Here is a 21,008-nt window from a genome sequence, read left to right as displayed (position 1 = left end):
CTCAGACTCCTCAAGATCTCCATGCTTGATGTTTTCTGTGGACTGACTGGAGGCTTTCATAGCGTTTCCTGGCAGAACACACGGGATTTGGATGAAATCTTAATTCCTTATGCTTAAAGTCCAGCAGGCAGAATCCCACATTTTAAAAATCTTATCCAGTGGATTCATCTGTATTCAAAAATGTTTTTTAAAGGGCTAGATTAAAATACCTTTGAAAATTTTAAAATATTAATTAAGAAGTTCTCTGTTCTTCACGTTGGTTCTGGCAGTTCCATGTCAGTGGCTGTGTGCAAGTGTCCCTGTTCCCCGGGCCTGATCAGCGTACAGGATCTTCTGCTTATTGTTGAGCACCCTCTCCTGGCTCTCTGATATTTGCACAGAAGTTGGATCATGGATTGAGTGCTCTGGAATAAGCTGCAGTGCCCAGTTGAGTTTAGGAGGGTGTCTGCTCAAATAATATGAGTTGCTGCTCTCCTTGAAGCATACCTGGTTTTTAACAACCTAGCTGGTTTGCAGCCAAGAAATCCTTCTAGTGATGAAATTCCTCAGTAAGGATTTTTTCTTGCCTCTAATGCTGCTTCTAATTGATCCCAGAAAGGCACTTGCAGACTAGGGAATACAATGCGTAAGGCACGATCTGATAAGGGCATGATGCCCAGCTGGTGTAAAGGTTCTTTATTGGGTGACTAAGCCAACACATCTCTCAATGGGTCTTATCTTTCTGTAATACCTTAATCTAGGTATGAATTGGTGTGTCATAAAGCAAGGGGTTTTTGCTGGGATTCTAGCAATAAACAGTAGCTAGAATGAAAATAGAAGGTGAAGCTGCAGGGTTACCACTCAGTTAAGAGTTATAATATGAGAAACCATCATCTGATTTTTGGATCTCATAATAGATAGAGCTGGAACACATGAAGGTGCTCTTGCAGTATGTGACTGACTGCTTGTCGTGGCTAAGGCAGTCCAAAGTTCTTTGAGCAAGTCATAGCAGAAAGGGCAAAATTCTTCACTCTTTGTTGCTCTCCTGTTATTTCACAGCCACACAGCCAGGCAGCATTACTGCTAAATTTAGCAGTTCCCACACACATCATCTGGATCCATCCAGTATCTTCAGGGGTCTAATGAAGGCACCTACTTCTTGGTCATCTCCTCTTCATAGTTTGTAGAAGCTGAGGGAGAAGAAATTCTTAATTTTGTCTCTTTATGGATTGGCAGGGGGTTCTGCTGTTGTCAACAGCCCATGTCCCTGGTGGCTTCAGAGAGGTATTTGCCCTTGGGACCTACTGTACCTTGAGGCAATCACCACTGCACAGAGACCAAGAACCAGGCTCCTCCTAAAGGTGCCAACAAGACCTTCAAAACAGCATCATAGCCAGTTCCCTGAGTGCTGACAGTTTTAAGCATTAAATTTAAGTGCTTCTAGGCTGGTTTAAATTTGTGTCATCATCCAAAGTCTCTGTGATATTTGTTCTAATTATCATGTTAAATAAAACATTGATTTAGAGGGGCATTTCTAACATCAGTCCCTCTCATCTTAATCTCAGGTGCCACTCTTGCCCTACCTGAGGAATTCTCAGAGGAAAAGGACACTTCTGAGCACTGGGGACATTGTCACTTACCAAAGAGTAAGATGCCAATTTGCAGTAGCTGAGGATTATACTCCAACATTTTTTATTGCACTGTGCTCTGTGGCTTTTTCCTACACAGCTAGTATGACCCTGGCTTTTATGGAGGAAAAGCATCATTCTCTCCTAGATGCTTTTGTGGGACTGTTTGGTGTAAGTAAAAATATCCTATTCAGCTCTTTGATTTCAGCCTTCAAGTCAGCTTTCATTTTGGATTACCCTCAATTAGAAGGAACTTTGAATTTTTCTGCTGTTTAATTGGAAGCAGAAATTCTTCTGCTTCTTTAATAAAGAAGCAGGTAGAAACAAAGAGAATACAGAAGTATTTTCAGGTCTTTGCAAAATGAGAGCAGCAGTGTTACTGAATTTGAGTGGATGCAAGCAGGGGCTGTTTCAGTTTCTGTGTGACTTTGATACTGGCAAAGACACCAAAGTCTTATGGTTTTTAAGTTAAGGGCTCAAAGAATAAATTGACTGCAGCTGAGATCTGAAGCAAAACACTTTGTTTATTTCCTTTGTATGTGTTAGAGTACACCTTTTTAACAGCAGGAGAAACTCCCTAATTTGTAATAATGAGATTAACTGGAAGAGAAAGAACAGCACAAAGAGAGACACCATATCATGAAGCGTTCTTATTTATTTATTCCACAGTGGAAGCAATCATCCCAGCTTTCTTTTGTCTGATTCCTAAATCACTCGGATGGAGTTTCATCAGGAAGGACTAAATGCAAGCAGTTCCACTGAGTTGCAGAGGACCGTGTTCAGCAAACTACCCATGTTTCTTTCCAGCTTGAGTAAGCAAAGAATTGATAATATGTGGCCTCACTGTAGCTGTGGCTTGGCTAGACAACGCTTATTGCTATTGATTAACATTTTTGTCGAGTAATAGAAGCAAGCAGAGGCCATTATAGTAGGAATGGAAGAAGAAGGTGAGATGGAAGGCTTTGGGGGTGAAGGCCAGAGTGGCAGCAGGTTCCTTGCCCAGCTGCAGGGCTGCTGTCTGTCCTACAGGCCTAATGGACAGCACCAGTCCCCTCCATGGGCAGAGAGCAGTTGCAGAATGAGGAAAGCCCATTATACTTTCCCATACAGCTGTAAAACCCCTTGCAGGATCCTGGTGCAGAGCAAGGCTTTCCCAGCTCACACAGCACTTGCACGCCAGCCCCTCGTCGGGAGGAACTTGGCAGTCCTCCACTTGGCAGAGCCAGCAGAGCACAGCCAAACTGCAGCAGCCAAGGAGGCCCTGCATCTCGAAGTAAGTGAATTTGCTCGGCTAATTGCACGCAAGTGCTCCCTCCGAGCACCTGTAAATTGTTAAGTTTAATAGGGTGGCAGCTGTTGCCGGCTGCCTGAGTTCTTGCTGCCTTAGAAGTAGCTGAGAGATGAGAGCAGCAACTTGTGGCATGATTACCTTTTTCTCCATTTCCTCTCAGTTTCATTGTCATTTTCTTCTCTCTTAAGAGTGCTTAAAAGCATTTTTTGCTCCTTATAATACCCACAGGAGCTGTTGTGAAGTGCACTTTTTGCGTTTAAGGTTTCAAAACCTAAAATCTCTGACTTTAAGAGGTTTGGAGAGTGGCTTAGTTGGAAGACTGCTGCTGTACAGACACCTGCAAAACACTGAACTTAAGCTGGCACAGCTGGAGGGAGGGATAGCTCAGAACGATGGCTGGCTACACCGTTGTGCTTCAGTGCCCTCCATCTCCTGTAGGAATGAGAGTCTGTTGCTGACTGAGTGGAAAGTAGATGCCTGAATATTTGGATGGATCTGGACTTTGGTTTTGAGAACTTGATGGCTGTTGTGGGACAGTTACTTTTCTGATTCTACCATCCTAGTAGGAGGGACATAAACCCACTACTAATAAGTGAGAGAGGTTCTTTCAGTTGTGCAAATTGTGGGAAGAATGCAGCACATGTATCCATGGGATTTACTGGGCTGGAGCAACCCTCAATCTACAGAGGGTAGAGGGAGCTGAAGCTCTTAATGCAGGTACCTCCATCAATTCTTGAAGCATGTTAGAGGAAATTATCTTCGTGATACATTACAGATAACCAGGAAGGACTGGCCGGAGATGCATTGCTCTGAAGTGTAACTGAGCTTATCAGAAGCCCTTCACCACTCCTGAAGTAGGTAAAGGTTGTTGCCTCTGCAGCTATAATGGTTGAGTGCAGGAAACTCAGGTAAGATTTGGGATCTATGGGCTTTCTAATCTTGCTATTTTTGCAGGGCAGAAGCATGTGTGTGCCTGGAGTGCTCTAGCAAGATTTGCCTTCAGATGTAAGTTTGTGCCTCCCTGTCTCTTCCATCCTAGGTTCCAAGGCATGTGCCTCCCCAGGCACATTTCCTTCAGTGGCAGCTGAATCTGGGTGCTTGACCTACACAAATAAATGAGTGTTGAGGTGTATGTGAAGATCCCCTGCTATAGGAGCACTGATTGTAGTCTTGCTTTAGAAAATACAACTTTTCTGTTAATGTGCTACTAGTAAGAGCGAAACTCCTGACCCAAAGCAGTCAGAGCAAGACAGGGAGGATTCTCCCCTCCCAGAAATTACGAGGCAGAGCAGGAACATACTCTGGTGTCACAGCGATGCCATGGCACAGCAAAATCCTCAGGAGTGACTGGAAGGAGAGGGGAGAGGAGAAGGGAAGGGGAGGGCCACACACAAGGACCTGACTTTGTAAGGTGGTGGGTAGGATGCTCTGCTGGCAGGGTGTGGGGGAGCCTGGGCCCGGCTTCCCAGCACTGTCAGCATATTAAATTCAGCAGATGAAACAAAGAACGACAGATCTCTTCCCCCAGTCTGACCCAAAATTAGATGGCAAACAAAGGAAATATCCAGACTAATGAGATTTTGAAAACCTGTCCGTGGGTTTTGGAATTGGATTCCCCCTCCTTTGTTTATTCTTATACTTGCTGAGTGGCCCGGGTCTCCTCTCTTCTCCTGCACACAGGCTGCCTTTCTTTGGCTTTGAGAGGAGAGTAAGTTTAACTGCTGTGATAATAAAAGGACAAAGCCTGTCATGATTAATAGTCACATGAAATCATGTGTGAAGAACATTCAGTTATAGCTATCCTCAGGAGAGAAAAGTTTCCCAAATATCTTAAAAGAAAGAAGGAAAAGGGACAATTTGTCTGTGATTCTGTGAGATGAGTCACTTTGCACACAGACAAAAGGTAAGGAATACTGATGCCCACAGAGAGCATTTGTGGGGGAATTGGTGGTGAAGGGGTAAAAAAAAAAGTTTGTGAAATATTTACAAAAAGTTTGGCTTCTGCTAAAACTTGGAGCAGTACTCCACTGGGAGCTCTTCTAGCCTGGAGGCTGCTGCTGTTTAAAATCATTAATAGCTAGCTCGATTTCTGCCTGTGTGATTGGCTGAGCCAATATATTCCTATTAATTTGACTGAGCTTGAAGATAAAGAGGAAATATAAAAACCTCTTCAAGTTGCTGGTACCTTCTGAGATCTCAGGCATACGGAGGGCTTGATAAATTCGTACTTGGGGGGAAAATTTGCTAAGTGGTTCACAGGGGCTTAGCTGCATGTTAATGGGTAGTGATCAGGCAAAATGTTGTGGAATGGTTTCAGCATAAACCTTATGATGTCTAATCCTTGTTTTTAGAGGGAGGGATGCTATCTCCAGGAATAACTTAGCCTTTTATTTGGACTTCCAGAGCTTGCTGATATTCTTACGGTGACAATTTTTACAGTGTAAATAAAATTGGTCTGGATGTTTATCACCCCGATCAGCAGCAGTTGTAAGTTATATAGCCCAGATAATAGTAGTGAGATCTATTGAAATGCTCCTGGGCTATAACTCAGGAGTAGCTGCCCCAGCCTGCTTCCTTCCCCTGTGTTTTGTTGAGTGGGTAGGAGCACTTGTCCATTGACTAAGCTGTTCCCTCACCCTAAAAATAAAGCATGTGAATTAATAGAGCAGGAAAGTGAAAAATTATCCTTCTAGTTTTTGAATTATTGCGAGGTTTGCTACCTGGGTTTTGCTGCTCCCTGGAGCAAAGTGAGGGTTTTGAATTGATGTCTCTGGTTTTTACCTGGAATTCTGTCCTAGTCAAACTCACAGTGATGTTCGTGTTCATTTCCACAAAGTCTTGAATACGCTGGTTTGAAAGCAACTTGTATCTACCATTTCTCCAGGTGCCTTTATGCTTGACTATGAAAGTGTAGAAATCCCCAAAGCATAGTTCCTGCCCAAGTCACTGCTCTCCATGCCTAAAATTCCAGGCAAGGAGTGGATTCAGGTATAGACCTGTAAACTGCTGAGAGAATACTGGGAGGCATGTGACACAGCAACCTCAACATGGGCTACTTTACCATTGCCAAGGGTGTCCTGAAATGGTGTATGTGCAAGGAAAGGATGAAAAATAGCTCAAGTATAAAAGACAGAGCTTTTATACATGCATGTAAAAGGAATGAGATGTAGAGGGTTCAGCTGCCTACTGAACTCCAGAGAGGACAATGCTTTGCTGGGAGAAGAGAGCGATAGGGTTTGCTCATATGTGCCTGTGTGTGTGCGTGTTAATCAGCAAAGTGTGCAACAATTTGCCTTAATGTGAAGCATGTACCTTGATCAGCAAATTATCTGCTTGCACATTAAATTATGCACTGTGATCTCTGAGGTGTATTAAATATTGAAATCAGAAATTTTATCATTAATGGAAAACTAATGAGCAACAACCACATTACGTGCCTGGGTTGACTTTTGTCAGAAGCAACCCATTGTAGTTGGAAGGTGACTTTTCCAAGTCTCTGGTGGTAATATGCCAATTATTTCAGTTATCGATGCCCCTGGAGGCTCCAAATGCCTCCCATGGATGTTTTACCTCAGACTGTATATGGAGCAGGGTTTCTCAGTATGTAGATAAAAGCCAATTTGAATGGACTGGAGGAAAGAGAGAGCAGTTTTTACCATGCAGATTTATAGCTAAAGGCATTTTACCAGCTTCTGTATTTCAGCTTCTTTCATCCAATGGCATGGCTTTTAGGATGTGCAGTTTCTTTGGGTAATAAAAGCACAAGGTGATGCCTTCACCTACAGTTAACATATAGGTGCCTAAATTAGAATAAATACATATGCAATGTGTAAAGTGCCTGAGGATGACTCTAGGTAATTCTGTCTCTGAAATGTTTATTATTGGGATTATTGAGCCATCAGAAATTCCTGTCAAGATCAAGGTCCCATTATAGCAGACTACCTTTCCTGTCCCTGCTCTGCAGTTTAAACAGGGCTAGGAAAGTTGTGTGACTTTTTCAAGGACACTCGTCACTGACAGACCAGGAGCTAAATGGGGATCTTGTGCTGTTTGGTTTACCCTGAGGTATAGATATTGGATTGCACATCATATATATCTGTGTTCAAGTTAGCTTTTACCTAGTAGTATGGGCTTCATTTATGGTAAAGAGTGTCTGGGTGGGCTTGTTGGAGCCCATGTCACTGCTATGCCTGCCCATACTGTCCTTCCAAAGTATCTCAGCATGTCCACATCATCCCCGTTTGCATCATGAAGTCTTGCACAAATGAAGCTGAAGGCTTTACAAAATGCTTTCACCAGTGCACTTACCTGCTTTTTTCTGCTGAAGTGGATAAGCTGAAGCCAGGTTTGGATACAACTCTAATTACCCACAACACGGCAGATGTCATGGGCTCACTGCTTGATGGACAGTGAATTCCTGGTCTCTGTTCCTCATCTGCTCTGCTGGCTGTGCAGCCATATCTTTCCCCCTCCACTGCTTGGATCTGTGCAGCAGGAGTGGGGGGCCAGGAAGGAGGTGGCGCTGCTCATCCCATTGTAGGAAGCAGTGCCGGGAGCCTGGCTAGCCGGTGTGTGCCTGTGGGTGGAGTTGGGTATTGTCTTCCCTGGGAGGCTAACCCTGCCCACAAACGCAGAGCTGGATGAGGCTATTTGTAGGGCTTAGAGATGTCTTGCTTTTACATCCCTCTCCATTGCTGCACATTATTAAACTCCCTTGACTTTTATGAAGGTCCTAAATTGCTACAGAAAGCAGTGCTGTTTTCTGCTGGCTTAACTATTGCATTCCTTAAGGCTTGTTTTTCAGTGCTGCACTTTACCGCCTGTTAAGTTAACTGGATTTTTATCTCCTCTGCCTCTGAATGTCTTCTGTAAAAGTCCAAAGTAAGCCACAGCTTGCCCAGAGGAATATTTCAGGAGAGAAAAAGGAAGAATTCAGGAACAGTAATAATGTAACCCTGGCAATACTGTTGCAAAATAATACTACAAAAACATTGTGGCATGAAAGAGTGGTTCCCCCCCCCCCCCCCCCAGACACCTACTTAGAGTACAAAAGAAAAAGCTCCTCAGGGACTTGCTCTCTTAAAAGAAATTGCAGGTCTAGTTTACTCTCTGTAGATGCAAGTGCAGCTTACAGATAGCTTTGAGGTGTGCATTAATGGGGATGGTATTTTCTCTCATTCATTGCTCCTGATTCATTTGCCCCCAAATATTGGAGGAAAATGGATTATGTATCATTATACTCCCTTGGGTGTGATAATTACCCTTCACTGTGTTGAGGCAGCAATCTGCTCCTTCTTCCTCTCAGTCCTCAAATAACCCCTGTTTGATGTGGGGACAGAGCAGAGATGCACAAAAGCAGATGCTTTGGTAGCCCCAAGCAGCATGGCTTAGCAGTGGGCAAAGGTTATTCCCCACACCCTCTCTTGTGGAGGATAGGGCTGAAATGCAGAATAGGCATTTGATGTCCTAGCCTAGTGCACTATCCCCCTCAGTTCTAAGATACTGGGCTGTGCTCCTCCCTTGTTGGCTATAGTTTGCCTGAAGGCTTTGCTAACTTTACCCTGAAATATGTTCCCACAGACTGTTTATGCTATTCTGAGCCAATTAAATAAAAGCACTGCTAAGATGTTTGTGTTTCCTTGTTTAGCAGTCACTGGGCTCTTGATGCTACAGCACGAGCAAGGGCTGCTTTTGGAGGGGACTTAGTGTGCTCATGCAGAGCTGATCCCACCAGAGCCCAAACCAAGGCACAGAAGAAACACAGAGTACCCTTTAGAAGGCTGGCTGAATGAGAGGGAGGGGTTTTGAGAGAGACATCTGTATAGATTGTGAGGGTCCTGTAACAATTTGAATAGTTTGGGGTAGCATGTTGAATGGTCTCCCAACATTGCTTTGATAGCCAAAGGTCGCTGTGGTGAAACTAAGGGTAATGGAGAGTGTTTGTACCACTAGTAGGGCTAAAAGTGGCAGTAGGTTTAAAATTTCTTTTATCAGAAGTTACTTGTGAGCTAACATTGAGGGCTGATCCAAGCTGCAGGCAGCTTGCAAGGAAGTGGTACATATCTCTTGTTTGCTCTTCAGTGTGCGTTTGGTCATCAGCTGGGTGATTAATGGGAAGAGGAATAAAATATGGGTTCAGGTACTGAAATTTAGGGAACACTCAGAAATACTACTGAAGCTCTTGTCTTATTTTACAGGAATGTGAAGGATTCATTACTTCACAGAGCAAATAATATATTTTTTTTACAAAGCAAGTAATAAATGATGAGGAGGAAGAACGATCTTTAAATATCAATGGGCTCTGTTCATGGTCATGTAGTGTCACATGGAAGAAAAGGAAAAAAACAGTGAAGGAGTTTCAGGAACATTCAGGTAAACAAAAACTTGATGCAGGGATACAACCAAGGATAGTCCTAAACCAAGGCCAGGCTTCAAATTAATGTTCCTAGAAATGTAGAGGGACTGTCATGATATTTTATTCTATTCTGCTTCTGATAGAAGAACAAGAATTCTTCTTGAAGGGCAATTTCTGTTGCCAAACACACTATCCTCAGTAGCAGGAGAGAGACCAAAATCTTAAGATTTCTTCTTTGATTTTGTATGTTTGATACCTTCTAATCATTTAACAGTGGCTTGCTTTGCGTGTTTCAGTTTTTAATTGTATCTCTCTGAATTAGTTACTAAAATGATTTAAAAAGACAGCTGAAGCTGTCTGTTAACCATGAATATTGAGGTTTATAGAATGGATATTTTGAGTCTTTCAAAGCAACAGCAATACTTTTGGCTTAGAGGGTATGGTTTCAGTTCAAACAGATAAAGAGGAGGAGAGCACTGTGGCTGAGTGAACACTGCTGTAATCTTGTGCATAGTTGGCTTTCTCGAGCTCGGTATACCGGGCTAGGAAGGTGCCTTTCTCCTGTGTAAAGAGACTATGATTGCATTTAAGTATGTTAAAATATTAATTCAGCAGATGTGTGCCTTGAGACACCAAACGACTTTCTGGAAAGGAGCAATCAATAGCTGATAACATGAGAAATGGTTATTTTCAAATATTCCAGAGCTATTCAACAGCCAGATGTGCATTAGTTTAGCAATACCCTGGCAGATCAGGTTGGCTTTTTAACTCATAGAATATGGATGGTAACAGATGGTGTCCAGTTAAGCTGAGTTGCCCATTCCCAACCTGCTGCCTCCAACTTGATAATTGTGATAATTAGACATCTTCTAACTTTAAATATTCTCACACTTATCTCATCATGTATTTACTGCCATTCAGCCCACTTCTGGATGGAGTATTCTGCACCTTTTATGCTGAAGAAATTTTACTCCTATCACATCTTGAAACTTAATAAAAAATATTATTGTGAGACTTTTCTACTTATTCCAGAAGTCTCACTGTAAAGATATCTTCTTTCTTCAGTGAAACAAAGAACAGTGATTGGTGGCAGGCAAAGCATTCAGGTGACTGACCTGTGTTTAAACCACTGTTGTCACTTGTGTGCGAAGCTCTGTGATTATATGAATGCTGGAATTATGGGAATGGAATGAAAGCCCAGGATACCTCAGGAAATAAATGCTACTTTCTCTCTGTAGAGGAATTAATTCACCAGATACCTGGGAGAGGACACTCCGCCCTTGGACTTCATGTCACGTGGAGGACATCAAGCTGGCCAGACTCCAGCTAGGACAAAAGTTGTTACTTTGAGCGCTGTTTTCTGAAGAACCTTGTAAGATGTGGGATGTGCCTTCCCCTGACACTGAGGCTTGCAAGTCAGTCTGGTGCCTTGAAAATTGTGCTGATCGGTCATAATACACGTGTAGCAACAATTTGAGGATGGAGAATGCCCCTGTCTTGTTTCTTCATTGACCTTAGAGGGAGCCTAAGCAGATACCTGAGGCTCAGCATCTGATTTTTACAAAAAAGAACCTAGACAATTTTGAGAACTCAGTTGCATGTCCAGTTGCACCACTGAAAACTAGACCTTGGGTGGACTGCTTCTTGCAGCTCAAGAAGGCTCTGAAGGCCTGAACGTGCTCTCCCCATGTGTCAGCTCAATCTCTTCACCTCTTGGAACTGAATAAGACCTCTCCCAGATGTTTTTTGTACTGAAAATTTCAATTCTTCTACGTTGCTGAGAAGAGAGCAGAACAGTCACCACCCATCAACCTACGTCCTATCCCCAAGAATGCAGGTGGCAGGTTACATGTTTTTAGTATTGTGCTTCAACTTTTTCTAGCTTCTCCTTACATCTGTTGCCACGTGCCCTGTGCAGAGCGGGCCCACCCTGGTCCTGTGCCAGGCTCCATGAGTGCAGCTCAGCATTCCTGTCAAATCCCACGGTCATTCACTGACAAACTGGTGCTGCCATGCCCAGTGTGGTAGAACAGAAAATTCTTCTTCCTTACACTGGGAGGAAGCACAACACGGGTGTGTTTTGCACCCTATTGCAGCTGGGGAGGGGGAGTTGAAATGGCTCATTGAGCTTCTCTTGGTGCTACTGATGATTTCTCTGTCCTTGAAGTTTAGGACTTCTTCCTTGAAGTTTTTCAATAAGAGCTGCTGCAGACTTGGCACGTTGACATTAATTTAGTCTTCACAGAGGAACACAAAACACCCTTTACAGATGTGCAAAAAACACTATCTGGAGCTGCCCCTGCTCTAAGTCTCTAATAATTCTGCCTTGGGAGAGAAGAAATTATTAAAAACCTGCACTCCTGAGTCCTTTCCCTGCTTCTGTCTTATGATGTAAATACATTACTGAAATCCACCGAGCTGGTGAGCTGCAAATTCCCAGACCAGGGCACCTGGTTTGGATGACTCTGCTGCCCTCTGAGTTGTTCGTGCAGCTGCCACTCACAGGGATATGTGGAGCCAGCTGCCCACAGTCTTTCTAGGATATGCTGCAGCAAATTATAAGACTGACAGAAACAAGGATTTTTTTTTTTTCCCTAGGCTACAGAATACAGAGAAATAAATATTCAGACTCTGTAGCTGCAAGTAAGCCCAAGGGCAAGGTCAAATGTAAACATTCCAGTGACTTTTTGGTTAACCTCTAAAGGCCTTTTCAGCCTTCTAACATATAAGTCATTGGGCTTCTGGTCAGAGTATTAAGTTGTGGTAAGAGCTCACGTTATCTCTTCCCTTAGGCGAGATATTGTGCTTAGTGGTTAGTCTGCTGTAAAGGTCACGCTGCTGAGGCATTAAATGCGTCCCTCCTTTTCCTGTATTAGCTGTTTTCTCTTCTAGGTCTACTTCCACATTTGGGGTTTGTGCCTTCCCTGTGTATTTACAATGCGTCTGCTTCATAAACAAGTTAAACACCTTAATGTACTCTCATTCTGTCTATTTTCTTCCTCTGGTTTCACCAACTGTTTCCAATCTTGCATATTGATATCCTCAGGAAGGCAGTCTTTGTAAGCAAGTAAATTAAATAGAGTGGCAATGCTTGACACCAAGTTTATGGACAATTGATGATTAAGTTACCTCTGAAAAGCATTTGACTCCCAAAGAGAGGCACAATATATTGCAAATATGCTCTAGTCTGCTTCAAGGATTTTTTGTGTGGGGGGAGAGTTATAGGATCATAATTTATGCCTTATGATTAGCTAAAAATTTAAATTTGTCTTTCAAAAAACAGGATCTCAGCAGAAAGGTAATATGGCTGGATGTAAAATTACTGTGCTTGTGGGGGGGTGTTGGAGTGGTGGTGGTTTGTTTGGGACCTTTTCCCCCCCCTTTTTTTTTTTTTTTTTTTTTGTTGTTGTTGTTTGGGTTTGCTTTTTTTGTTTGGTTTGGTTTGGGGCTTTTTTAGGGACATGATTGATGGAAAACTGCATGTAATGTCCCATATGGGAGATGATGCTATTGGGATCTAGGAGTAAATTTGGGACGACCCAGCACCACCAAGATGTAGTGAAGAGCTGACAGTCAGGATATGGTCATTAACCAGGTATGGCCAGCAGGTCCTTCTGTGAGAATGGCTTCATTTTCTGTAACATTCAAAATGAGTCAGGAAATGGGGACTTTGTTACGGGGTTTATATGTTTTCTTCTGTTCTCTGAAATTAATATGTGGGAGGTCATCCTTGTCTTTTCCTGCTGTCTAGCCAGGGTAAAAGGAAAATTATTAGGCAGTTTTCAGTCCACCTTTTCTGACTCTTCAAAGCAGAATCACGTGCATGGTGCTGAGCTTCCAACCTGTAATCTTATGATCAGGCGTAGCAGGATTACTTGTAGCTCCATTTGCTATTCAAAAGTTTACAGTTTTAAGACTGAATGCCTGAAATGCCTTAGCCTTGAGTCCTGATTCTGCAAACAGTTCTTACCAAAAGGGGATTTTGTGTGGGTCAGGAACTTGATTTGCTTTTCTGTCATTTAGTATAACCCTGAAAGCTGCCTTGATGGTTATGGCCTTGTGATACAGCAAAGTGCAGCAAGTGAACTTTTCTTTTTTATGTTGGTTGTTGCTTTGGATTTTAGTTTGGCTCATTTCCTAGAAGCTAGTAGCTCAAATTGTTTTGGGAATTGCTAAAAGACTGCCTTAGTGCTCTAAGCACCAAAATCTCAGTCCAGCAAAACTCTTAGATGTAGGTTTAACTTCAGACATGGTTTTTAGATTCCATAATGCTAAATGGACTTCTGGGAACACCTGAGGATTTTATTCAACTCCAGCCACATTTAGGGGCCACTAGTACCCCTGGAAGTGGTGTATTTAGTGACACATGGCAATGCTTCATTCCCTGAAGATGAGGAGTTGGACAAAATTTTAGCTCGGGGGTGTGTTATTCTAACAGGATGTCTCCAGCATTTAGGATTGAAGGGTGCTTTTTCCCCTAAGTGTGCTGTTTGTTGGCAGTGTGGCTAATGCAGCTGTCTCCAGCTCAATAGTGTATGAATGAGAGAAGCTTGGAAGTGGTTTACACTCACTCAGACAGCAGCTCTGGGACAAGAGAGAAAGAAAGAAATGAAATATGCTGTTGCTTTGCACAGAGATTAAAAAGCTGTTGCAGGCTGTTCTGCCCAGGACAGGACGTGGCAGTCTGAGAAAGAAGAAATAAAAGAAGTTTGGGACTTGGTTTCGTTTCAGCTGGTGCCAAAATCAGTATTTGTATCTGGGTGAGTCTTATATTCCTGCTGAATTCGTTGGGTTGAGAGATTTGGAAACGTGTGCTCCTTTTGCTTTTCTTAATAAAAACTCAGGTCACAGCATCGCTCAGAGCCTCAGTTTCTCACAAAATAAAGGGGAGACAATATTATTTAGTCTGTTAATGTGGTCTTTATGATTGGACCTACCCCCCACCACAGGAGTTAATCATATGGCAGTCTCTCTGTAGTTAATAGAGACAGAAGAACCTCCAGAGAGCCAATGAGCCCAGCTGAGATCTGAATTGCTCTCTGGAGTTTCATCTCTGTCAAGTGGCTAAAGGAGACATTTAAGCAAAGGCACATCCCTTTTAGGCAGCTTGATTAAATGTCTGCAGGACAGTGGAATGAAACAATATCTCCTGAGCTACAGATGGTACTGAATTTACATGGCCTGAAGTATTTTGTCTGGCTGTGCAGGAATTTTGCAAGTGTAATACACCAAAGACCCTTTTCTTGGAGGCATGAAGAGAGAGCCCCATCTGCATGGTTAATCTCTCCTAGTAGCCTGTCATTTCTGGAAGCTTATGCTAAAATTGTCATAAGGAAGAGAATTTTTTCTATTAGCATGCAAGCAGCATTGCATTTCCAAGTGCTAGGTGTCATTTGGGGTCATTAAACTGCTCTTCTGCTGCAAATGTGGGGAAATTAGTGACTGACCTAATGCAAAACAAGAACTGGGATATTAGAAATCATAACTCGTGATTAAGCAGTGCCCTGAGAACTGCAGTTAATTAAAAGGTGTTTTTATTGGAGGGGGTTTGTTATTGTTGTTTTAGCTTTTTGTTTAAAGAGTCTGAAGTCTATTTCTTTTGGGAAGGCTTGCATAAGCACTTTCTAACCATTATAATGTCATTATATATGGGATTCATTACATTAGAAACATTAGGGGAGATTAAAAAGGATCTATTGGAGGCATTGGCTGAAAAAGAAAGGATAAAGAAAGGATAGTTGCAGTTTGAGCTTTTATTACGTGACTTGCAACAAATATTGAAATATTGTATTTAAGCTAAATGTGTTTGTTGGAGGTAGCATTAGGAGGGAAAGCAGAGCAGCAAATACCACTCTCACCACTAAAGAAAGAAATCACAATGGCTGGGAACAGTGTGTTAATTAGCAAACTAATTTCCTTGTACTTTAAGCGCATAACAAGTTTTAAATGCTTTCTGAATGGATGGTATCAATTGCATTTTGTTCCTTGAATGTGATTGTTTCCATGGCAATGCTGAGTTCTGCTGTACACGGATTATGTCTGTAAATCCTTCCAGTCATTTATGGGAAGTCTGTATTAGTTTGGCAGCTGACCTGTATTCAGGTTATATTTTACTTTTGTTGCAGTTGTTTTACAAGCAAATGAGCAAAAAGAAAAGTCGCTGGGAAAGGGCCAGATCCTCAGTCCATCCCATTTGGCTTCATTTCACTGATTTTAGTGGATCTGTGCTGCATTACATCAGTCTCTGCCCTGTTCTTATTAATATCTTCTTTATATATGCAGGAAAGAGGGCCACAAATGTCATTTCCCTGATAACATAGGACATTGTTCTGGTCACTTTTAATTTGCCACTTGTGAGATGCTATCAAGTAAGCTCTTATTCCTCAGGGAGAGCAGGTAATGCTGGGGCACTGCTGTAGAGCTGCTGGCCAGTGCTGGGCAGCTGGAAAGGGTCAAGAGGGGACCATTGCCTTCACAAGGCAGCAGACACTGCTTGCAGGGTGACCTCAGAGTCCTGTTAGTGTGAGAAAAGTCATACAGGAAAAGGACTAACACTAACAACTTCTGATCTCTTTTAAGCTAAAGCAGCAGCACATCTCCTTTTCTCTGCCAGCTGTGCCTTTTCTCCTTGACTTTTACACAAGGTGCTGTAAATACACCTTGCTCACAATCCCTTTACCTTTTCCCATGCAAATTAGATTTTTTTTTTTTCCTTCTGGTATCAGAAAGAATCATTTGTGTTCAATAATCAACTCAAAGCCCACGCTATCTCAAAGCTTGGCTAATGATGCTTAGTGTAAAGACAAACGAGAGACAGCATTGTCTAACTCCATTACTCCAGTCCCTCTAACTCAGCTCTAGCCAGGTTTTGTAATACCTGGGAAGAGTTAATGGACTGACAGGAAGTGAAGAGCGGTTGGGAAAATGGAATTTTGGTTCAGCAGTCAACAGGGTTGTTGCAGACAATTTGTTTATTTCTTTTGGAAGAACGGAGACAAAAAGCCTGTAAGCACAGGCAGGTGCTGGTACCATTTTTGAGTACTTACACATAGGAAAAGTGTGGAGAAATCAGTTCCTACGTTTTTCTACTCACTGCATGGATATTTCCTTCCACTCCTTCATCCCCTTCAGCAAGAGCTGGGCTGACTCCCTGGACTGCCTGACTCCGACTCCTGTGCACAGCATGCCATGCACACCCATCCTCATGTACACTGTACACGTAGACCTGCACACACATTCTGTCTCAAGTTCACAGCTGGTGGGAATTTCATGTTGAGACTGTTTTTCTGGACGTTGGGCTTATTCAGAGATTTATCTCTGGGTGTGACTTGGAGCCTGTTAAGGTACTGAAGAGGTAACGTGTTTTCTTCACTGAAAGGGATGCTAACCATATCATCCAGTCCTGCATTGCACTCATGCTCTCACGAGGCTAGAGGAACCAAATGCCTTACAGACTCCCTCACTAATGATCTGCTTGATGAATCCCACTCTCTAAGGACCTGGTTTCTTTCAGAAAACTTCAAGACTTCTGTTCCCAGCGGGAGGTTTCAGGCTCTGCATCTCAGAAATTTTAGATTTAGGAGAAACAGAGATAATATATTTAGAATTTCAGGAAGAGAAGTTTTTGAGAGATTGAAGTTGAACTTCTACACGTAACATGGAACATTTCAAGCTCCTCATAGAGATGACCTGAGGTATTAATGTATGAGGAGCTGTGATGATGAGCTGGAAGCATCTGTTCTAAATCCCTTTGAGTTTTAATCTGGGGCAGATGAAGATGTGGGAGAAAAAAGAAGATGATTTAAAAATAGCTGTGTGCCTTTTGCAGTCAATTCACTCTGCAGGAAATCTGAACAATATTCAGGAAATAGTATAACTCCCAGAAAAGCCTGTTGTTTCTAAGCAAAGCCAGTTTGGTCTTATCCACGCTGAGGAGCAAATGGGATTGACAAGCATGTAAAAGAATTGAGACAGAAAGTGTGAAACTGTGTTTGAAAGCAGAGAGAAGCTTAGAGACAATGTTAGTTTTGGTGTGATTGAGAAAGGAGAAGGGGGGAAAGGGTGGAGAAAGGTGTCCCTTGAACAAATTGTGTCTGCATTTGGCAAAAACAGTGAGCACCTCAGAAAGTCTAAAGAATACCAGGCTAAGAGCTAGACTTTTGTGCCAAGTAACAAAAAGTTGCTGAATATAATTAAGCAGAGCACGTGACACCCACTTTGCATCGCTTCTATGAGTGAGTGCATGAGGACAGGGAGCCTGAGCAGAGCAACAGGAGCAATGGGAGGAAAGTCCCACAGGCTGAACACAACCCTCATGAAATAACTGTCTGCATGAATAGTTGAATTCCTCACTGACTTGAAACAGGATTCAACTCAACTGAGAGCTAAAGGTTTAATTTCCAAAGCTGCCTTGCACGGCAGTGGTACCCTGTCCGCACAAAACCCTTCATTGCAATAGCACTGATATTTATTAATTTGGTTTTTTTCCTCCTGGGCTTGGACAGGTTTTTATTTTTTGTTTGTTTCTTTCTAAAAGCCAGAATAAAATTTGCATGCTTGCTTTGTCCTGTATGGTGTGATTTTTGCCAGTCTGATCAAAACTCTGTATACTTTTTAGGAGGTCTTTGTTATTTCTAGGAAAGGAAAAGCCACCCCTTGTGAAGGTGTCCCCTATTCCCTCTTCAAAGGGAACGGATTTGGTGTTCAGGTGACCTTCAGACCCCGAAATATCACTCAAGAAAAATTTCATAGAAACAGAAGGAAAAATTTGGTATTTTTTTCATGAGAAATGAGTAATGTTATGCCTTTCAAACAGCTCTGCTACACTGAAGTGTGTCTGTGTGGTAACACAAGTCTGTGCCTGCAGAGCTGGTCATGCCTAAGCTACAGCCAGAGCTGCAGCATCTACTCAGGCCCAAACAGCACCAGTGAGATTTGATTTTTAGGGCTGAAAGCTCAATCTTCCAGGGTATGACCTGTCCTTTGTTCCTTCTATCATCCTCAAGCCTAAAAGAACCCACCTGTTGCTTTGTACACTTGCCTGGCTCCCTCTGAGAAATGACACCCCCAAAACTTGCCCTTTGCTTCGTGCTGGGCATCTCTTTCTGTTCAGGATTCACAGGTAGTATTGGGAAATAGGAAAAACTTTAGCACAGCAGAAAGGATTTGCACACAGAGCAGCTGCTTTTGTGACCAGGATGAGCTCATGCGAAATTCTGTCTTGTGAGCATGTAACTCACTCACTGCTCACAAATATTTAAATAGTGCTGATTTTAAGCATGCCATCACTCCTTCTTTGCCTAAAAAAAAAAAGGTTTTGTTATTTTTCAACTTGGTTATTCTCTTGATTTGAGTACGCTCAGCCATCTGTTGAGGGCACAAAAAGACAGAAGCAAGTAATTAAGCAGACCAGTTGCACTCAAATAACAAATAATTGAGATTAAGTGTTTAGTGACAGTTTATAGGCTAAAAGTAATTTCTCACAGGTAGCAAGTGCTTGTGGAAAAAATTATGCACTTGTGACGGAAATGGTGGCTCCTGAACAAAAGGCAAATGAGAAATAGGGTATCAAATCTGGAAAATGAATTTTTGGGACATTTCTCACCTTGCTGTGATGGTCTGAAAGTTTCACTAGACCTGTAGGCACTCTTGAGTATTCAACAGAGATCTGTACACTTATTAAATGAGTTGCTCTCACTTTCTAGATGTTGTCCTTTCCCAGTACTCCTGGAAGGAGCACACACCCCAGGGTTATTCAAGACATATTACTTCAAAAAGTAAAGTCAGGGGAAAAGTGCTGCTCACAGAGTGAATTCCCAGCTCCGTTAAAATCCAAGGCAATTTTGCTTTTGTTCAGTATTTTCTGAAAAAGAGTCCATTTAGGAAGTGACATCCCCCAGAAGCTTACATTAAATGTACACTATTATAGAGTAGGTTGAGCACTAAACCTTAAGTTTAGAAACAAGCAAAAAGAGCAGCAGATAGCCAATACTTCCATGCCTTCCCAAAAGTCTTTTTTTCCCAATAGTGTGTGTTTTATCGAAACTGGCATAAACCACAACCTTGAATGGACTTTTTACGTGAAGTAGTTGAAATAAGAGGGTATTTAGGGGGCTTTTTTGAATAGTCCTTTTCGGTAAAGTAAGCCATTGTGTCACTCAGTTTTTTCCTAGTGGATATTAAATATTATTGTATTTGATGTGGGTCTCTGCATAGCAGCACCATCATGACCTTATCCAGAATGTCTCAGTAACACTGGCTGTGACTTCTTAAATGCTTTTTAGCAAATTTACCCATCCTTATGTCCAGAGTTGCTGGTAATATCCTCCCTGTATGGAAGGAGCATGGTGAAAGTTTGTGGAAGGAACGAACAAACACTGTCTTGGGAATTACCATCACCTAATTTAATCACCTTTACTTGTGATGTATTCACATAACACTTTGGGAGGTGCTGGTGGGAGAAAGGCACTCCTCACTCACGCTGTTGCCAAATTCTCCAAGAGGGAACTCTCCCCACACTGGTTTGGAGTAAACTGGCCCAGCAGTTCTTGTGGAGTTATGTGTGATTTTGCAGTATATCAGACATTATCAGCTGACGGGCTGACTTATCAGCATTATAGTGGCTGTACTTTGACAGGTATTCAAATTGAAAGATCAATTCACATCTTCTGAAAGGAAGGAACGTGCAGTAGATTAGTTTTCAAATGGTTTTTCATACAAGAAATGAAATGATTTACATCAGTGTTTTCTAAGGTTACATTTGTTTTTGCCATGGTTTTTTTCTCCCCTTCTAGATACAATTTGGATTTGCTAAGGACTCTGGGCATTACATTAGAATAAGGAAAACTTGGAGGACAATTTTAGGAAAATAGATATCCAAATCACTGTCATAATCCTTCTGGGTCTTTGAGAATGAAAAGTAGAGTGCTTCAGACAGGTGTTTATTGGAAAGATTAGTTTTATCATGAAATTGTTACTTCAGCGCATGGTTTGAGATTGGCCATTACCTTAAACAATTCACAGGTGAAAACACAGGGAGAGTTGCCAGTGAAAAAGTCCTAATGGCTGAAAGAGTCCTCTCCTAGTGTGCTTTTTCCCCCTATAGTTATATATTGGCTTCACCTGGGAGAAGTAAACAATCTGTTAAAAAAGGCAAGGATGGAAAAAATAAGCTAAAGCTCTACTGTAAGTTTGATATATCAACTCTTTTTGTGGGGGAAGGTGATTTTACTTATTTATTAATGCTGCTAGGTAAATGTTGAAAAAACTCTAAATATTTATGACAGAATGACTTTTAAAAATAAACTCCCTTTAAACCTAGCTGTAAATGTTTACATGGGAGCCTGGAAAAGAGCTCTTAGCTTTTGAACGAATATATGAACAGTATGCAATGATTTAATAATCCTGTTAAAGGGAAGGCTTTACATGCAAAAGGCAAAGACAACTCCTAAGATTGTTAATGCATTGACAGCCTTAACAGAGATGTTTGTTACAGGTAACCCCTTGGGAAAGAGCTCATCAACATCACCTAAAACCAGAAACTAGATGCCAGTTGAATGCCCTGAATGAGAGATCACCCTGTTTGCGTTCTTGCAGCATCACTTCACCACCTACCTAGTTTGGTTATAGAAGAACTCCAGCGGGAACCCATCTTTCTTTCCCTAATGGAGGCTCAGATCCTGTTACTGAAGCTCTGAATCTATAGTCCTTCTGCATATGGAAAACTCCGATGCCCATAGCGATGGAAAAAATACAT

General features: G+C 42.1%; 2 long non-coding RNA genes across 3 annotated transcripts in view; both read left to right on the top strand.

Moving 5' to 3' along the window:
- Nucleotides 1-21,008, top strand: part of LOC125326782 — a 146,789-nt gene extending 125,781 nt beyond the window's left edge. The window contains exon 13 of the long non-coding RNA XR_007203993.1: nucleotides 20,748-21,008. This is a non-coding gene — a long non-coding RNA (uncharacterized LOC125326782). The remainder of the gene's footprint in view (nucleotides 1-20,747) is intronic.
- LOC125326783 lies at nucleotides 1,543-3,907 on the top strand. Of its 2 annotated transcripts, none has more exons than XR_007203995.1 (3): nucleotides 1,543-1,625; nucleotides 2,277-2,419; nucleotides 3,853-3,907. It is a non-coding gene; the product is annotated as an uncharacterized LOC125326783 (long non-coding RNA). The 2 variants fall into 2 exon arrangements; XR_007203994.1 differs by having other exon boundaries at nucleotides 2,277-2,880; nucleotides 3,674-3,876.

This window comes from Corvus hawaiiensis, chromosome 5, assembly GCF_020740725.1.
Source record: "Corvus hawaiiensis isolate bCorHaw1 chromosome 5, bCorHaw1.pri.cur, whole genome shotgun sequence".
In the NCBI taxonomy this organism is placed as follows: Eukaryota; Metazoa; Chordata; class Aves; order Passeriformes; family Corvidae; genus Corvus; species Corvus hawaiiensis.
Note: the sequence above shows the minus strand (reverse complement) of the source record. Positions and strands in the feature narration are given on the sequence as shown.